We start from the raw sequence: 17,425 nt of genomic DNA on the forward strand, positions 1-17,425 counted from the left end.
TATTGCGAGTAGCATAAACGACTGAGTCGCTTATAATCGTAGTTCAATCTCATAGTATGATTTAAGTAGAAGTGTACGATGTTTCGTGTATTTCGTGTAAGAGCAGCTCTTTTGGTGGATTTCAGTTTTCTAAGCTCCTTTGTTTGCCAGAAGGGATGAGAATCTCTATTGTTGATCTTTTTAGGAACGTGCCTTTCGATTACGTAGGCCAAGACGTGCGAAAAAGTAAGAGCAGCATTCTCGATGTCGTTGGAGAATATCGAACTCCAGTCCATACTTCCCAACACTTCGACGATACTTTCGTGGTCAGCTTTCCGGTAGTCGTACGCTACGGGAACAGGAAAATCGTCGAAGTCGTTTTCCAAGTTCTCCGGAAAAGAGACAACTAAAGGTGGATAATGCGGGACGATTTTGACCAATGGAGCAGGGTCATGTAGATGCATGGAGCGACGTCTCTGGCACTCACAAAACATAGGTCCAAACTGTAGATTTTCGTTTACGACGTGATTAACGAACTAGCGTCGCCGCGCTGTAGCTGTCGATTAACTTCAATGCGGAATGGAATGTGGAATGTCGGTCGGATAATGAAACCCATTTGAGATGGTTTCGCGAGCCGGGTAAATTGAAATCTCCTAGAACAATAACTTCGTCGCTTGAGGCCATGTTTTCCACTACAGATGAAACGGAGAGGCCATGAGTATCGATGTAAACCAGATATCTAGTTCTGTCAGGAGGAATGTAAACAGAAATGAAGGAGGCGATCTTGCAGGACGATGGTCACCAATCTGCTCCAAACGTTCATTCAGAATTTTCGATGACTCTAGTCTTCAAACCACATCTTACGCGATTAAAAAACCACCACCGGAAGACTTTCTTGTTTCGTGAACTACGATCGCAGCGGTGTACCTCGTAACCGGAATCGAATATCGATTAGAGAGTGCGACTATCGAGCGGTTTCCGTTAACACGATCACGTCATAACATTGGGCCGAAGTGGCCAGGTGGTAATCAGGACATTGGAATTTATGCGCCTGCATTTTGGTAATAAATTTGAAGGTTATCTTTACGGAAGTCTGTCGAGGAGAGCCTCATTGTGCCTACGGTGAGTGTTTTGAGATTGAGGTGGTCTTTGCTGCGCCAGACGATTGGGCTAATCCACTGGGAATAGGAACACTGTTAGGTGAAGCAATTGTTGGCTGTCCATACTAGCCAAACATTGAGTCCGGAAAACCCTGTCTCTCAGCTCGTACGGAGGATCGGACGACTGCAGGCCGCTGGCGGGAGTGGTCGACTGCGACGAGAGGACAGGGGCTTCCTCAGGGCTGAGACAGAAGTGCGTCCGTTGAAGAAATGGGTGAAAAAACACGTCGTTGTCGAGGTGCATCAACGCAGTGTGTTGGGCGGTCCACTGTAATTCAGAATTCTTTCAGGCGAGGCACAGTTCGTAATCGATCATACTTGCAAACAATGGAGTCGGAAGACCCCGTCTTCCAACTCAAACCAGGATTGGGACGGCTGTAGGTTGAGGTGGCAATGGCTCGACTGCGATGAGTGGAATAGGGCTTCCTCAAAACTGGTGGTAATAGTGCGTCCGTGCGTTAAGACTTCAAATAGAAAGAAATCAAGAGCACGGAGAATTATCACTGGACCAACGAAAATACATTGAAGAAGTATTGAACAGATTCAATTTATCAAACAGTCATCCCGTTTCAACACCATATGAACCCAGCGAACGCTTGGACAAATCAATGGCACCATAATCGGTAGAAGAAAATAATGAAATGAAAAATATCCCTATAAAGAAGCTGTCGGATGTCTGCAGTACATAGCCCAAGCCACTCGTCCAGATATATGCTAGCAGTCAACGCTGTTAGTCAGTTTAGCAGTAATCCTGGCGAAAGCATTGGGAAGCCGTGAAACGAATTTTCCGGTATTTGAAAGGACCGATCAACAGTAGACTCATACAATAAGCAAGGCAGCAGCGAAATAATTGGTTATACCAATGCGGATTGGGAGGATATGTTGATACGCGACGATCAACTACCGGATACGTTTTCATGTTCCAAGGTGGAGCAATTTCATGGAACGTCAAAGGCAACCAACAGGCTTTGTCATCATGCGAGGCAGAATATATGGCCGTATCACGAACCATTCAAGAAGCACTTTGGTGGCGAAACATGCTGCAGCAAATTTTTGAAGAAATTCGTTTCAGGTTTCAGATTCTCTATGATAATCAATCTGCCATCGCCATAGCCAAACATGGAAGCTCAATCCCAGGACAAAACATGTAGATATACGTTACCATTTTGTTCACGATGCTATTGAAAGCGGATCAGTGACGGTCATATGTAAACACTAAAGACCAAAGCAGATGGATTTACAAAGCCTCTCGTTCAATCTGGGATTACTCATATGAAGCGAATCATCGGAGTGTTAGTAATCAAGTAATCCATGATGTGTCTTAGAAACGGAAGTTTGTTATATTGTTAAATAAAATTTTCATTCCACTACCAATGTTCAAACCTATCAGACGTATTTCATTAATAGAAACTTTAGAACAAATTAACATCCAATATGACTTGTCCTTTCAAGAGCCGTGTTTTTTTGCCTCAATCGGAGATATCAATTTTGAATAAAGCATATTTTGACAGAAATACCACAAAAAGGATAACATGTTTCGAGCTTTTAGTGGAATGTCTTCTCTTGTTATAAGACGAATTCATTCTATCTCATTCAATTCAACCACTTGATTGTACTTGACGGATACGTATTCCGACATCCATAGTAAGGTCGTTTTCAATGTATCGTACTTGTCGAGTCCAACAAGTACTAAACACGATTATAACTAAATTCTATCAAACTAATTGCATATCGATACAACCTTTTCAAAAATCTACTTCAAAGCTAATTTTCTTTTCATTACAAAAACAAAAATCCACCACAAATGATTGTTTTCTAGCTATTCCCTACTATTTTATTCCAATTCAACGTAGCAGTGCCCTTTTGAACGTTAATTTGCATAAGAAGCCATGAACGTGTACGAGGGGCATGCGGACCGGAACCCTGACGAGTGTTTGTATTTTGCAGTTCGTTATAAATATTGCTTTCAATTGTAACTCAGTTGAGGTGATTTTTACTCGTCTGAATTATTTTGAAATTTCCACTTTTTTTACAATTTAACATCGATTATTAGATTTTGTTAGATTCTGGAAACTGTATTCATCCTTGGCCATTAAACCGTTAAGAAATTACGTGCATTTTTATATACAAGGAAGGTAGGTAGATACACTTTTGAATAGTGTATAGATGTGTTTAAATTGATATGGCGTTGAGATTCCGGAGGGCGTCCAAGCACTTGTATAACAGAATATCAGCGAGAGGAATTAATTGGCTTGGACGCGTTCGCGGACGCAGCAGCATATCATTGGCCTGAAGCTTCATAACTAAAATTTGAATTAAAATATGATAAAATCTTAAATAATAAATTTATTTCTTTTGCTTTTATGTTTTTACATATTGAAATTTGTATTTTCAGTAAAATATAAAAAGCCACTTTATGCAAGCTGACTGATAAGCAAAATGTATTTAATTAAAAAAAAGTATGAACATCGTAACTTTTTTCATTACAGCTGTTTTTTTCTGCCTGGTAAAATTATATTTTTTTTTATGTACATACATGATTAGGACGTGAATCAAGAATGTATGAAGATAAGTTGATTGAACAATAATTGACGTCACCCAAAATAAGAAAAAGCACTTGGTAAGGAAAAATTTGAGCAGAACTGTAGCCATGTTCCAACTATGAGTATATAAAGTAAACCAAATATCGCAATCGAGCCTATTGATAAACGAAGTGATAAGAGCTTAAACTCACCGATCATTGTCATGGCATGAGAAGTAACGTACATAATTCGCAAATACTTAAAAAAAATATCAGCATGTAGTATGATTCAGACTTACCGAGCCTTGTGGACCTGCTTGCCGTACAAAATAATCCAGGTGGCAGCGGTACAACCAGCAATCCTATTGCTAGTTTTGATTCCGCCAGCTATCTCCAAACTGGCGCCATTTCCTGTCAGCCAAGTAACCCCAACTTCACTGTTCTGTTGCTTTCTATACGTGTTCTGGATACAGCAATTACCTTCGATCACCCCGTTCCACTTCAGATCCAGAGCGCACTCCGTATGGCTAGACTACAAGTAGCAGTAATGCGCGCGATCAGCTTTCGTCGGACTACGATCTCGTTGCTCGCACTTGTTTCTTCTGAGCAGAAACGCGATACCTAGAGTTGGATTAGAATTGATTCACTTGACTGTTTTCGGATCCAGGTATATTAAGCCTGTCTTCGATTTGCTTCCACCCCAACACTATCACCAAATCGTACTGCAGCACAATGGTCGAACGAATGAGATTTAACAAACAAAAATATAGCTACTTGAAAGCCATTTCGTCGACATTTTTGGTTCTGATAATGATACCAAAACATTGTTTGCAAAATGGTTTAAATTTTATCCATTATACTGACCAATACTGACCATTCCAGCAGATTTATAATAAATTTTCGATTTTTATTAGTTTATTAGATTTACTAGGAAATCATTATAATGTTAAATTGTTTGTGGACCTCAAAATAGAATCGGATATAAATAATTAACAATGAACTTTCGCTATGTATCAAACACACACACATACACACACACGCGCACGCACCCACCCACACACGCGCCCTTCTAAAGAAGAGTGATGCAATTTATTTTCTTATGTTGTGTATTTTTGATGCAAAATCCAAGACTTCAAACCACTGTGCCACGGGGAAGTGATTTAGCACTTCTTGTACAATTCCGCTCGAACTGAACAACGTCAGCTCTGCGAGTTGTTTCTCCTGATCAATGCTCCTATGCATTACCGTGCGAGCAATCTATCCACACAATTATCACGTTGTATATCAACCGCAGTCAACCCGAAACAAACGTTCGAAATAGTGGTACCTATTAAGGTTCAAAGGGCGATTTCCAAACTAAAACGAAATCACACTTCAGAAAAGAGCCACAACCTCAACGAACGGCGACCACCAGTTACAACCGACGACTACCTCAATGAACGAAACGCACAACCGTACAAGTCAAATGACATGTCTCTACTGTTGGACAACTGAATCGAAGTAACACCACGGGCACGGATCGCTCACGACCACCACTACTCCAGCCAGATAAACCTTTAGTTTTTCGCGATTCGCGACACCACCGGTGGAATTAAAATAAATGTATAATATGTGTATATTATATGTAGTTATAAAATCCTATTTACTTTCGGTTGATGGAGAATACGACGAATCCAGAAGAGAAGGAAAAAGGACTGCGATCAATTTTTATGTGATGACGCGGTGTTGACGGTGTTGATGGTTGCGAAACGTCAAAACAAATGAACGTCAACAATATGACATTTACACAATTTGATGTACTAGATTAATAAACTTCTCTTCTATACTGATTTATGAATAGTCGTATTTGTAGTATGCATTGTTTTTGCCTTGCATTAAAATTTTCGTTTCGTCCGTCGCGACATTGACATTAAGCTAAACGCAATAGGAACGGCGACGGAAACGGAAAATTTGACAGTTGCCCATATATTTTCTGTCAAATTTGCCTTGTCGCCGTTCCTTAACGAAGACGTGTACCAAAGTCACCCAGACTGAGGCTCAAGTATTTGCAGGTACGTCGGGGTGAAAGCTCCAACGGAGCAGACACAAAAACAGGAGACAGTCTCCAGGGATGAGCTCTCGGCGCTCCAAAACGCGGAGGTTACTACCCCGAACAAGTGTAGTGGGCTAAGCTGAACCCCGCCAGGTACCTCTACACTACTAAAAATCCACACATATTTATTGGCAAAATCTATAGATTTAACTTATGGTCTATATCACCGCACACATAACCATTCTCCACGCGAACTACTAATAAAATATATATCCAAATAAACTTTATGTGTGGTCTCGAATTAGCAATTATTTAATTTGTGTGGTTCTATATCGATTATATTAGGTGGAGCTATTGCAAAAATTTATAATGGCGACACATATATCTTATATAGATATTTTTGGCAGTGTAAAACCGGAGGAGGAAGGACTCAAAGGTCCATCCAATCAGGAAAGACTGGTAGGGGTTACGGCAGGCTGAAAGGGGGAATGACGCTCCTGGACCCTGGTCAAGAACAAGAGGAAACTGAAGACGTCAAGGGCCGAAAGAAGGCCTAGGCGAATGAGGGTAGCAAGAAGTCTAGGGTAGGCGCCAATCGTTCCAGGGCGATGCCCTAGTCATCACGGGACGAGGCTAATCGGACGTTTTGAAGGCGATGAGGAGTGACGTCAAGCTCGGTGAACTCGCGCGACGTATCCGGATGGGCGAGATGATCCTCGAGCTGAAGCGGGGCGTCTCGCAAAGGGCGCCGCCTACAAGAAGTTGGCGGAGGAGGTCCAGGCGGAAGGTCAGGGCACTCACCTACGGAGGTGAATCAATATGGAACACCTGTGGTACATGTACCATGGTACAAGAGAACAAGAAAATTATTCCAAGACTATCTTTAATAAAGACAATAATTGGTATGGTACTCATTTCAAGATTCTTGTACCATGGTACTTGTCCACCTGGTCATTAGTATAAGGTTAAAGACCTGGACGAGATCACCGAAGTCAAAGAGCTCGTCACGGCACTGGGCGACAGTGAGTGAGACGCCCACCGCAGCCGTTCGGCTACGGAAAGGTCCGGCAGGGACGGAGCATTGGTTCGGCTATCTGCAGCGGACGCCCCAAGGTAGTCGTTAGGGAGCGTCAAGGTGGGATGGTCGGTATGCCCTGTGGCATATACGAGCAACCCGAAGTTTGCTTCAGTGCCTGGAACCGGGGACAAGCAATGGACTGCAAAGGCCCTGAAGAAGCAATCTCTGCCGACGCTGCGGATTGGGGGACATAAGGCAGGAACTAAGTTATTAGTTCCGTGCACGTCGATTGGTGGCGCTAGGTGTGATTAATAGCGTCATGCGTACCAGCTGTCACATCTCATCAAACAATATTCGCGCAAAATCAAACCAGGCTTCGCCTCTTTCAGCACGTGGTATCTGTTTTTGTTTATTTTTCATGCACTATGGAACCAACAAGGTAAAAAAACGAAAAAAAAAAATAAATTCGACAATATGCATTTTCGTTCTTCGAGGCAACCTAATTCAATTACCATGTCGAAGTGTTCGCACTTATGCCACTTCCTAATTCCATATTTTTGAATAAATATATGCTTGTAAGAGTATGTTCAGATAACGATTAGTTAAAACTGTAAATTACCGCCGAAGAGAGTTATGGCCCAAACACAATGCATATGTTTGCGTGCGTTTTGACAGTTTTCCCATGTACCGAATCAATCTACTGTCGGAAATGCTAGATAGTTGTGGGTGCATTATCCGAATGGACTAAATAAACGGGACATGTCAAATTGGTTAAATAAATATCAATACACAGAAAGAAAACCATTAATAATAATGAAAAAACCGTTGGTTAAAATAAAAGTTTCATTGGTTCTTTTCGTGAGAGTCGAGCATTTTCGGAATAAAAGTTTGTAAACTTTTATTTAATCAAGAGTTAATCAAGAGTTATGTATGTTATTTGCTGCTCTAGAATAAGTTTGAACTCTTAATTATAGATTGTACCATTGTCAGATCAATCAGATTGATACTGTGGGAAATGGAAGTAAATGATTTTATCGCATTTCATATTGAATGGTGCTACTATTGATGTTATTGAAGAAAGTTTTCGCAAAAATAACTCAACCTAGCATAAATTTTGGAAAGATCGTAAGTTCAAACGTAATTTCTCCACCTTAGAGCCTTGTATGTCTTACGATCTTTACAAAATTATGCCTCAATATTTTGGCAATCAAATTTAGGTAATAATTGTTTCTACACTTTATTTTATATATTTCATTTATCAGGAACTCAACCCCAATGACATCTATGACTTGCGTCGGCCACATAAACTGCCTGATAAATTTTATGTTGATTCGAAGATTTGTGCGGCTAACGACATGGGCGTTGTAGTTTCGATCCATTGTGGTTATGGTTATGACATTGTCGACATCAGAAACGTGGGGTTTGAATAGGTCCATGTTTGATTATGTTCCGGCTCGACATCTGGGTAACAGAAATAAAAAGTTGTAAAAGAATAATGCATAATAAATTTGCGAAGAAATAACAATTTACTTTGATATTTACAAATATACTCACCTCATCATCATATACCAGTTATGTACGCATCTAAGCTACTGGAACTCCAAAGAATCGTTTTTTTTAGGGAGTTTACGGTTTCTAATCTACATTTTATGAAAAGAAAATTAACATTTTCAAAAAAAATAAAATATTTCTAAGAACACTGCAGAAGGCACTTATTTTTTATTTTTTCTTTCAGAGTCATCTGTCACGGTGATTATTTTTTTCACATTGAGTGTTTTGAAAGTAAAAGTTCAAACACTTTTGTGCTCATAAGATGAATTTCAAAATTGATATTCAGACCAGACGAAAAATATGATTGAATTAAATACATAACTTTCGATTCTAAAGTCACTTTTATTTTAAAGAAAAATATCACTTCTTAGAAGCAAAGTACAATATATTTGATAAATAATATTTGTTCTTTTCTGTGTATAATTGAGCACAACTTATGGCCTGCTTTTCATCCCTTTAGTGCTGTGATGCTGACTGGAATGATGGCTGTGGCTAAAGACACGGTAGATTCAAAAGAATTACAATAATGAAAATACAATAAAAGGTGGTAGCTGCTGTTCACCAACAATACATCTCATCACAAAACAAACCATATGCTCTTCTTGATACTAGTACGTTGGTTAGTGTGAAAGCAACAGCGCATTGAATTGAAACCAGAGTGAGGAGGAGTATCAGTTGTTTATGTTCATGGTGAGTGGTGGCGCCTACAGTTTTAACAGCTGCTTGGTGAGGGAAACTTAGCGATGCCAGCGCCTCCATAAGAATGCCACTTGTGTTTCGTTTCAAAATGGTCGTTAAATTTCTTACAAACGAATGAGAACGGACTTGTATGTCTGTCCTCTGTGCCCATAGTTGTGCCCTTTGTTCGCGAGAAAATTGGCGCCAAATCTATTTTGTTCCAAGGCGTTGGTCCGATTCGCGAATTAAAATCAAATTAAACTTAAAAGTTACAGCTCGGAAATTATGAAGTCTCCCGGTCATATACGGATGGCTGGTGCTACAGAAAGACCAACAAAACATCTATCAAAATGATTCAATATTCATAAAGTAATCTTGCTCTGAGCAGGGTTATTTGAAAATTTTGACGTCACTTTCAAGTTCAATTGAGATTCTCACGTCCGAATGTGTGAGTGGCGATAAAGGAAAACAAACACTCCTAGATAATGCTACTCAGCAAAGTTTGGGTAAAAATGAGTATATTTCCTATATTTTTGACTCCTTCCAACCATTTGATGACTCGATCAATTGAGGTTATGAGCAGAAGGAAAACAAACATGTATTTACATACGCCGAATTGCACATCATGTGCGAGCGTTAAACGTCACTCATCTCTATTCGATTTTAATTCACGAATCGGACCAAAGCCAAAAATAAGTAACTATCATTTTCCATTTTTCTCCGTGTAGATTTATATGGGACGTACTAGTTGTTGGTAACAAAACAGTTTACTACCTCAAAATTATGCTCACTCCACTCCCCGATCACGAAGTAAAACTAACTTGTAGCATAAAACAATAAAGACAGTTTCCCGCCCATCGCCCAGCGCGACAGACCCTCCGTCGCATAGTACATAACACAATCTTCATTCTTAGTTCTAAAATCAATTGCTCATAAAACTAAAATTTGATTTTTCAATCTTGAGATGTCGGCCCTCGAAGAAATTACTAACAGCAACTCAGCCATGTTGGCTACTATCCAACAGAAGGCCATCGAGAAAGCTAATCGTCAGGTCAACCCGATGGTAGAGTTCACCGATTTCAAAGTACGATCAAAACGGATGCGAGTTGGATCTATATTGCCGAAAGAAGGTCGATATGGATCCCAAGACACTGGGGGCCTTCAAGTTGGCGGAGCGAAACGTCGGACCCCAATACAAAAGCTGCAGTCTCGGGTGGCAACCGAAGATCAAGCAGGCGATTTGAATAAAGCGTGGTGCCGGTGGCTCGTGGATCGGAAACGAAAAAACCGGCCGGCTATTCGATGTTTCGATTCGACCTGGACTGGACGCAGTGTTGTGTATTGTTACGAAATGCAGGTCGATTGAGTACCAACGGAAAGGGCTGGGAGCTTTTATGCTGCAGGCACTGGAAACGATGGCCCGGCATTATGGGATGGAGTGGTGCTCACGGTGCTGAAGAACAATCATGATGGTATGCGGTTCTACAAGAAGTTAGGTAAGTTAAGTTGTTGATGGTTAATGAAATAGATCTCAGCACATTTTCATAATAAAAGCATAGATTCATAACTGAATTAGCTTACTTCCGAGTAGAACCCAACATGGGAGAACATTATTTTATGTTATCAAACATATCGCTTTTTTTGGTTTTGATATTCACAATATACATGTATTTTTTTTTTTTTTAATTATGGAAGTAAGTTGACTAAATCCTAATAATTTGATCAATCCTGGGAATATTCTATTTTAACAAATAAAAAGAAATCTTCGTTGTTATACGTTCAAGACAAAGATATGTTAGCTACAAGATTGTCGCTGTCCGGAACATCTTTTGCTGGCGAGGATATGGGATCTAAATGTAAATGAAGAAAAAAATACATACAATTTGACAGTTTAGTACCACACAAATTTCGGACAGCAGAACACAGGGAACCGAAGCGACAATCTTTATCTTGTAACTAAAATATCTTTTGTTCAAGATGATTATCAATAATGCCTTAAACATTTTAAAATAATTTTTCAAACGGTGTATTCAATTCGTGCATTGAAAGAGAGCTATAATACTGCCGTGAATCGCATATTTGTTCCATATGAATAGGAAACCCAGCAAAGATGGGACAGATATGCCATTCACGGCAGTATAAAATCTCATGATAAAAGGTTTATCTAGATGGGGCCCTCCTTAGCGTGCGGTAAGATGGGCTACAAAGCAAGACCATGCTGAGGGTGGCTGGGTTCGATTCCGGTGCCGGTCTAGGCAATTTTCGGATTGGAAATTGTCTCGACTTCCTCGGCGTAAAAGTATCCGTGCTAGCCTCATGATATACGAATGCAAAAATGGTAACCTAGCTTAGAAACCTGCAGTCAATAACTGTGAAGTGCTTAATGAACACTAAGCTGAGGGGCTCTGTCCCAGTGTGGGATGTAATGCCAATAAGAGGAAGAGGAAGAGTAATTAACGTCTAATTCTATATTTGTTTTTTTTTCAGATACGATGTGGATGAGACTTCGCCAGACAAATCCGACATGGAAGCTTAGAAATAATAGTAAATCTATGCTTTAAATTAATAAGGATTTTGGATATATTACAAATAAAAAACATTCTTGACTGATTTGATTAACATCTTAAGGATAAAATACAGATACAACAATATCAATGCGTTATGTTTCAGTTTTATTTCCACCTAATATTTGCGGCGGCTTCTTCCAGATGATTAGCTTGACGTCCCGCTCACTCAGACCGCTGCAATCGTGAGTGGCAGAGGACCTGCACCTTGTTACAAGTTGAACATTCCGGATGATGATCCATTTTGTCGGCGAGCAAGGCCACGCGGCATGAAACCGAACGCTTCGTTGAGTTTTTGAACAAATACTCCTTGTAGATACATCCCGCCGCTGACCAGAGTCCATCCGGCGTCGAGCAGTGGCTGAGCTGTTCTCGTTGCTCTTCCGTTAGTTTGACGACCTGTGGTTGAGATATGCAAACAAATTGTTTGGAGAATCGGAAATTTGACCTTCAGAAACTCGTCTGCCTAACGCACGCCTAACTGCCATGAACAATTCTATTTATAGCATATTTAGACTCGTTTTTTTTAATTCCAGCCCAAATATAGAAATTGAGTCTGCTGAGTTGAATCAGTGTACTTATTTAATATTAATCATCATTAGGATAACGAAATCTGTTTATGTACACCATAAATAAAATATAATTTCATTAGGAAAGATCCATTAATTACCATTTTCAACCCCAATATATGCTACTTTTAATTTGAAGCATCTAAAAATTTTATAGGGTCATATGTACATGCTTATCGAAATTTTATCGACTTGATGATACGACCCACGATCTCATAAGTATTAAATTTATATTTTCGCTATTAATTCTATCAAGAAACTGTATATTTGACTTTTGAAAATTATATTACTATTTTTTGCCATTGTTTTATTAATAAAACGCTCGACAACTCAACTCAATATTAAAGCGTTTCTTAAACAATGCTACTTCCAGAATAACATCTGATGGCATTTAAAAAGAATTCTGGTTATTGAAGTTGAATTTCTGGAAAAAACCCTCTGGAGGACTACATATTTCAAATAGTATTTGAGAAACAGGTACCTAGATACATTCTTAGGGATTATTATTGTCTATCCGGAATAAATTTATACCGCTTTTTATACGAAGTTGGATTTTTCTCCAGATAAGGCAAACTTTCCAACTTCGGAAGTAGTGCGCTGATTCGCATGACGCTAAACAACGCATCAATTAGTTTGACAAATAAAACTTCGGAAGAAAGTTCGCGGAAGTCCGACTTCGAATTATAACTTGTGCTACGCCGACAATATTAACCCATTAACGCCCGAATTAACTCACTTTCATAATAACTTGATTTTTCTGGAAGAACTCAACATATTAAAATAAAACTTAAAATAATTTAATTGAAAATCTACGGTCACAATTTTTTTAGCACGGTTACATAGTGGAAAATGATAAAAAAAGATTGAACCGATTGAGCAGTATAATCGATAGCAATTATAATCGGCACAAGCCATATATTGTTGTTGGGAGATGCAGGGAGACCGGAGAAAGTCCTTATGCTAGTTGGAAATCCCTTCTACATTTTGGGAAGAGGGGGGCAGGGCCCCACGCAAGTGAACCACATTTTGTGCCTGACTCGAGAACAAATCAGATGGAATTTTACTCTTTCTCTCTCCTCTCACTCTTTTCTCTCTCCTCTCACTCTTCTCTCTCTCTCTCTACACTCTTCCTTCTCCTCTCACTCTTTCTCTCTCTCCCTCTCACTTTCTCTCTCCTCTCCTCTCTCTCTCCTCTCACCTTCTCTCTCTCTCCCTTTCACTCTTCTCACTCTCCCTACTCTTTCTCTCTCTCTCACTCTCTCTCTCTTTTCACTCTTTCTCTCTCTTCCTCACTCTTTTCTCTCTTACTCTTCTCTCTCCTCTCCCTTTTCTCTCTCTTCCTCTCTCTATCTCGCTCTCCTCTCACCTTTTCTCTCTCTCCCTCCCTCTTTCTCCTCCCTCTCACTCTTCTTTTCTCTCCTCCTTCTCACTCTTCTCTCTCTCCCTCTCACTCTTTCTCTCTCCCTTTCATTTTCTCTCCCTCCTCTTACTCTTTCTCTCTCCTCTCCTCTTTCTCTCTCTCCCTTTCACTCTTTTCTCCTCCTCACCTCTCTCTCTCTTACTCTTCTCTCCTCTCACTCTTCTCTCTCTCCTCTGCCTCCTCTCACTCTTCTCTCTCTTCCTCTCACTCTTTCTCCTCCCTCTCCCACTTTTCTTTCTCTCTCTCCTCCCACTTTTTCTCTCTCTCCTCTCATTCTTTCTCTCCTCCTCACTTTTATCTCTCTCTCCTCTCACTCTTCTCTCTCTCTCTCCTCTCACTCTTCTCTCTCTCTCTCTCTCTCTCCTCTCCTTTATTCTCTCTCCCTCTCACTCTCCTCTTCTCTCTCTCTCCACCTTTTCTCTCTCTACCTCTCATTCTTTTCTTTCTCTCCTCTCATTCTTTCTTTTCTCACTCTCACTCTTCTCTCTCTCTCCCTCTCTCTTTCGCTTATTCTCTCTCTCTCTCTCTTCCTCTCATTCTCTCTCCTCTCCTTTTCTCTCTCCTCTCCCTTTTTCCCTCTCTCTCACTCTCAATTATCGGATATAAACTAGCATAGTCAGGGTTGTTACGGAGATCCAGAATATTTTCGCGCCAAATCCGCGCCGACTAAATCAAATCCGCGCCATTTCCGCGATATGCAATCCATTCCGCGCCAAATCCGCGATCCAGATCTAAATTCTAAATTCTAAATTCTAAAATGTCAATTTTTGTATAGCAATTTATTTAGCGTCTTCTCTAAAAGTTCTTTTTTTACAATTATTACTGATTTTATATATGATTTAAAACTGCAAAATTTGTTTGTATCAAAATGCTAATAGGACTAATAAACCGCAGTAAGTATTACAACCCTTCTAAATGGCATTTTCGCCACTAGAAGTACTGAATCTAAGGAACAAGAACTAAACAGTCAAAACTATTTGTATAAGCACGTTTATCAGTTTTGTTGATAGAACTTTTAAAAATTCTGCAAGGTACGTTGATTAAATGAATGTTAAGGCCAGATTTGATCATAATTGATTAAAGATAAACGTGCCAAATATTAAAATATCGCCAAAACCGCAATTTCTTTTAAAGTAATAAATTAGGCAGCTTTGTTGTAGGTTATTGATCCAAGACAAACTTGCTTAGATATTGTAAGAATTAGACAATGAAGCTCGTTTTAAAAAAACTTCTTGAAACAAATATTTGAATTCATATCAAGAAACAAGTAATACAAAATCTAACATAGTTGCTCAAGCTCCGTTGATTTTTAAGTCAACAGTAAATTCCTTCAAAAAATCCAGAGGAATATTTTTAGAAATTTCAGAAGAAATTTCTTTGGAAATACCAGAATAATTTGCGTAAAGTCCAACAGAAATTAGTCCGTTATTTCTCCTTCAATTCTTGTAAAAAGCTTTTCTAAAGTTCACGCCGATTTTTTCATTATTATGGAATTTCATTTAAAACTAGAACTCCTGTAGAAATTCATTTTTCGTGCGCTGATTCATCCAAAGATTTCTGGGTCATCCTCCGGAAATTCTCAGGACATTTTCATGGGAATGTTTGCAGAAATCACATCTTGGATCTGCTGTAGTGCAGAAGTTCTCCAAATTGTCTGTAATATTCTTCCGAGAACATCTGTGGAATTTCTCTGAGTATTCTGTGATCATTGACTATAACTCTTTGTAAATTCAAGGCGGAATTCTTTTCGATTTTCTATAGTCATTCCTGCGGTCACGCTCCAGGAAATACTCCAAAATGTCTTCATATTTTTCGGGTTTTTAATGCTGCAGAAATCCTCTTTACGCTGTGGAAATTTATTTTCAAGAATTTATACAATGATCATCATAAAGTCCTTGTGGAAATTTTTTAGGAAGTTTCTTCGTTTTCTTTTGTAATTCTGTAAAATACCACTGGAGTTAACAAAATATCATTAAAAACCGCCAGAGCCGAAATAAATTTTGAAAATCATCTTCTAATTTTTGATCGACTTTCTGCGAAGAAATTATTAAAATGAAGCATCTCATTAAATCACAGAACATTTTATGTTTTCAATTGTTGTATAAACATTCACTCGTACTAGATGAATGTTATAAAGGAAATATAAAATGTTCAATATATGAAAGAATTCTTTACGACTTTTGAAAATGATATGCTGAGTGGTTCATCGTAAAAGAAACAACCAATCAGAAACTGACAAATATCTTGGAATTACGAAGAAATTGAAAGATGAAATGTATCTGTCCTTCAATAGACATGGTTTATGTGCGTCGTTTTAGAATGGATTAAATGACAACAAAGTGGCGTATCTCTCCTCATAACATTTGTTTAAATGATGCTTGAGAGTGCATGCCATTGAATAAGGACTTGGACATATCCAAAAATAATGTTAATAAACTTGAAACGTAAATTTGTTCTCAACAAATTTGTAATGAAAATAAAGCCCATCTAGATAAGCATGATAAAACTAATTTTAAATAAACTTCCTTAGATTTTTTCTTAGAAATTTTCACCTAAAACTAAATCGCGCCAAATCCGCGAAACCTAAAATCGATGTAAATCCCGCCAAATAAACCACGAAACCAGGAAATCGCGAAATCCGCGTAGTCGTAACAACCCTGCATAGTAGAAGGAAGCAACGTTGTTTCCACATAGCTAACTAGTCAGGTTCTTGAGATACAGATTGATGTTTTATGCAGAAGAAGGTTGGATGCTACTAATGCCACTCTTGCAAAATTCAGCTAAAACTTCCCAACAGATATAAAATGCAACTGATCTATAAATAGATCAGTGGGCGAATCAGTTAAAGATTTGTCCTAAAGCAATTTATAAAGAAACATTTCGAGTAATAATACGAAAAATCCTGATGAACCTTTCGATAACATGAGCGGTCATCATCGTCTTTTCGCAGTTGCTGTTCCGTGATTGATCAGAACAATCGAAATGCATCCAGTATTGTATCATTCTGTTAGAATTGGAAATGAACGGAAATGCATTGCTTTCTTGAATGCGATTAAAATTAATCGCAAGAGATTGTTTTATGAACAATACCTTCTATATGCATAATACGTACAATAAAAAAAATCGTCGAACTGATACGCACTAATCCCATGTATAGGGAATCCAGCAAACAAGGAAACAAATATGCGTATGACGGCAGTATATAGCTTTTACGTTTAAATTATGTCGGTAATTTGAAATTTTTGGACTGCACTTTTGAAAATGTATTGATTATAATGTGTCCTCCCGACTATACGGGGCAGAATGAGCCACCATTTGGGGCAGTATGGGCCACCCATCCAAAACAACTGTTTCTACAGGTTTCTACAACTGTTTAGAGAGGTTTAGAGTATTCTATTTATACAAAATGAGATTACTAAACCGCACAACAGCGGACCGAACCGATTTGCCACTCTTCATCGTTTTCACAGACACATTTCAATTTGTCAATAGTCATTTTTTCTGTTCTGACCGCTGTAATGCGGTGTTGCAATTTATCCGTAATGAATCTTTGAACTCGTTCGCATTTTAAAGCCTAATATCTTGCTCTGTGCAGGTATGCTCATATTGCCCAGTAGTGTTTTTGAAAAAAAAAAAAATAACTTGTATGATAAATTCAGATTTGTATCAATACAAACATGTGCGCACGTGCGCACCATATCCAATTATAATTGATCTTTTGATTGAGATGCATTTTTGACCTGTATTTAAATTAATTTTGTGTCAAACCTTATTTATAAACTTCAAATCTTATAATAATTTTGCCTATGCAGCGAAAATGTACATTTTCGTCTGAATTAAATTTAAATGCGCTTTCCACGTTGAGGCATATGAAGAGCATTCTATTGAAGATCATGAAACTTTGACATGATAAAACTTGTCAACAAGCTCATA

The 17,425-nt window shown here is 38.8% G+C and overlaps 1 protein-coding gene and 1 pseudogene across 2 annotated transcripts in view; one reads left to right on the forward strand and one right to left on the reverse strand.

Moving 5' to 3' along the window:
- LOC134205662 (ATP-binding cassette sub-family D member 3) overlaps positions 1–17,425 on the reverse strand; it is a 112,735-nt gene that overhangs the window by 80,159 nt on the left and 15,151 nt on the right. The window lies entirely within an intron of this gene.
- On the forward strand, positions 9,722–11,500 carry LOC134218488 (N-alpha-acetyltransferase 40-like; annotated as a pseudogene).

This window comes from Armigeres subalbatus, chromosome 1 (genome assembly GCF_024139115.2).
Source record: "Armigeres subalbatus isolate Guangzhou_Male chromosome 1, GZ_Asu_2, whole genome shotgun sequence".
NCBI classification, from domain to species: domain Eukaryota; kingdom Metazoa; phylum Arthropoda; class Insecta; order Diptera; family Culicidae; genus Armigeres; species Armigeres subalbatus.